Here is a 3783-nt window from a genome sequence, read left to right as displayed (position 1 = left end):
CCCTGAAGCCCGACTCCTGGTTACATTCCTTGAAGCTCTTTTCTGGTTTATTTTAAAAGTCACGCTTCCTGTCCTATCCATAGTCACCTCTCCTGTCTTAGCTAGAGCAGATGTTCACTGCAAACAGAGAAGCTGGGTGCCTCCTGGAGACCTCAGGGCTGCTCTCCAAGTCTGCCTTGCTATAAATCTGTCACTCTACAATGTTAACATTTCTTCATAGATGACTCTCATAGAATTCAGTAGTGGGAGCTGAAGGTTCAAGTTGCATACAGTGGGAGTGGACAAGAGTCACTGTGGGTGGCTAACCCTTCCCTGACATTTGTAGGGCCTGGGCAAGAATGCTGATAGAGGCCCACACACCATTTGTCTAAATATTTAGAATTATAAATCAAGCTATTAGCCAGGCTCGGTGGCTCAGCCTGTAATCCCACGCCTTTGGGAGGCTGAGGTGAGTAGATTGCCTGAGCCCGCGGGTTCGAGACCCGCCTGGGCAGGCGCGACCTCATCTCTACAGTAAATCAAAAAATCAGCCGGGCGTGGTAGCACACGCCTGTAATTCCGGCTACTGGGAAGGCTGAGGCAGAAGGATCGCCAGAGCCCAGCAGGTCGAGGCTGCAGTGGCCAGGAGCGGCCACTGCACTCCAGTCTGGGCGACAGAGTGAGACCCCAACTCAAAAAACCAAAAAACAACAACAACAACAAAAATCAAGCTATTAAACTGTTAAAATAGATTCTGTTCTTATTGAATTCCTCAGTTACTTTTAGTGGAGCAGGGGGCACCAGCCCCTAACCAAAGGCCTGTCCCACCCCTGGCTCTGTCCTTGCAGACATGAATGTAGATACTCCAGATGATATAGTCAAGCGAGGTGCCCATCTCCAGCAAACAGCTGCTCCTCAGCCACCCCTTTAGTCTCGGGGTGCACACACCAGAATGGTAGACTGTCCTCAGAAAGATGGACCTAAGGAGGAGGCCTGCTGAGGCTGGGATGTGAACTCAGAGTTTTGGGGTCAGGGAATTCCAGGGCTAGGGTCTAGAAGGGATGCCCCGAGACTGGAAAGGGACCCAGAAACAGCCTTCCAAAACACAGGTCTCAGAGCCATAACTGTTCTCGTGTAGATCTAGCATTGGGAGTGTTGGTAGGACCTGTGAGTATAACTTTTTGGAGTGCAACTTTGAACCCGTGGGCATTCATTCTGAACGACTCAAATATTTGACAGATAGATGAAATGAGGTGAGGTACTAATTTGATATTTACGAAACTGCCATCACTATGAGGTGACAGCTTCATACCAATGGCTAAAAGTCACCTTTTCAACCTCTGATGTCAACAAGACCAGTGTGAAAGTCAAAGCAGCATCATTTGGCTAATGGCTTATACAAAATATGATGACCTTCCAAAAAGAGCTACATTTTAACCAAAGGGAAGGCCCTTCAACACTTGCCTATACACAATCTGGGTTACTTAGTGCTATCTCCTTCCAAAGCTCTTCTCTTGAACATGCAAATTATTTGAAAATATCTTCTTTATCTTAAGTCACTGAGTGTGAAAGTAGATGATCTTCTGAGAGTAAACACTTGACACTTAAATTTTCCCAATCTCAACAGTTTAAAAAAATGATTAAAGCACAGATACTGAGTGCTCGAGGTAGGGAGTCCAAGCGCACAGGCTAAACCTGAGAATGGGCTGGCCACTGTGGCTGGAGGTCTCCATGAACACACCAGACCCAGCTTATTCTCTTGTTGGCACGGAAGCTCTCAAACTTTCTAGCACATCAGCTCTCTTGAGGGCTTGTTAAAAGGCAAACAGTGTGCTGGGTCCTGCTCTGAGAGTTTCTGATTAATTCAGTAGGTCTGGGATTCAGCATTTTAGCAAATTCTCAGGGGTTGCTGATGTTGCTGGTCCAGGGACTCTGCTTTGAGAACCTCTGCCTTAGGGTTTTCGCAACCGCTCCTCCACTGTCCTCGCAGCACAGCCTCTGTCTATAACTGCGTCCCCTCCCACCTATCTAATTACATTATTGACAGCTCACCTTCACACCAAGAGACTAAACTCAACAATGTAAGCAATTTGCACACTAAAAAGAAAAAGCATGTGCAAGCTTCCAAGGTAATGGCAAATTCTAAAAGTTTTAACCACAATAACATCTTGCTTCTCATCCTGCTTTGCTATAATCAGACAAACAAGACCAAGGAGGCTGCATTCAGCCTGTATTCTTCCCCAATAGCAGTGCTGTTGGGAGATGTTTTGTGGAAATCTAACTTCCAAGAATACTGACTTTCATAATTAGCCTAAACAACTCAAACACCTCTAAATTTCTTTTGGATTTGTTACTTGTGATGCTATTTGAATCCTTCCTGTTTCTATTTTTAGCTTATTGTTACCTGTACCAAACACAGGTTACCTTTCCACATATAAGACTAGCCCAAGCTTTGGCTGGACTTGGTGGCTCACACCTGTAATCCCAGCACTTTGGAAGGCCAAGATGGAAGGATTGCTTGAGCCCAGGTGTCGGAGACCAGCGTTGGCAACATAGCAAAGTCTTGCCTCTCCAAAAAAAAAAAAAAAAACACTAGCCCCTCCATGGCAGGCTGTGAACAGAAGACCACATGCAACAAGCACCTACTTACTGTACGTAAGCAAGACACCCTAAGAAATCAAGGCACAGAGTTACCAGCTGTTATATTTCTAAATGATGATTCAAGAATGGAAATGCACTATCAATCAAACTATATGTGTGTGTGTGTGTGTGTGTGTGTGTTTTCCTCCCAGTCTGTGTTTGTGACTTATTAGTCACTTGCTTTTGTTGATCATATCTACCAATTGGCAGGCCGAGTTTTAAGGCAGTTTTGGTTGGGATTTCACTCTGCAGGACAAGGAGGCAAGGTCCTACATATACGTTTACAAATAAATCTAAGATATGTTTTTCAGGTAGTCTCAATTTCTATACACCATGCACTAGGTAGATACAGCCCACAAGTAACTTTACTAAAATGTTTAAATTTTCCAGTGGCCCAGCATGGTGGCTCACGCCTGTAACCCCAATACCTTGGAAGCCCAAGGCAGGAGGATCACTTGAGTCCATGGGTTCAAGATCAGCTTAAGCAACATAGTGAGATCTCACCTCTACAAAAAAATTTTAAAAGTTAGCTGGGTGAGGTGGCGCATGCCTGTAGTCCCAGTTACATAGGAGGCTGAGACAGAAGGATCACCTGAGCCCAAGTGGTGAGCTGGGATTATGCCACTGCCCTCCAGCCTGGTGACAGAGTAAGACCCTGACTCAAATAAATGAATAAATAATCCAGTAAGTACCTTTCTATCCCTCTCCAAGGGGAAACAACAAACAACCAAGATAAAGGTTAAAGATGAAACAAATGTTCTTGCAGTGCTCATGGGCTGTGTCACATGGTACATTTGGGACTAGTTCTCCAGCTTTCTGGTTTGCCTGCTGAGTTCCACAATCCAGTCCCGCTCTCTTAGATTATCCTCACATTTCTTCCTCCTTCCACTTAATGATCTGTTGCTGATGCAAATATTGCCGCTGACTTAACCTGTAATTGATTGGTATGCCCTGCCTGTGTAGACCAAAGCCACAGTGACGATGCTAACTCCCTAAAATTCACATAAAGGTTGGAGTCCCTCAGGGGTGACATCTCAAGAAGGCACTCGATTCCTCATTCATTTCGCTGACTTTTAGAGGATATCAGTCCCGAAATATTTCACCTATGCAATTTTTCATGCAAGGTTTTCAAGCTAAATCATTATTATTATTTTTGAGTCCCAA

The sequence above is a fragment of the Carlito syrichta genome, unplaced genomic scaffold (assembly GCF_000164805.1).
Source record: "Carlito syrichta isolate Samal-C Ts95f unplaced genomic scaffold, Tarsius_syrichta-2.0.1 Scaffold145263, whole genome shotgun sequence".
In the NCBI taxonomy this organism is placed as follows: domain Eukaryota; kingdom Metazoa; phylum Chordata; class Mammalia; order Primates; family Tarsiidae; genus Carlito; species Carlito syrichta.
This window is presented reverse-complemented; position numbering follows the sequence as displayed.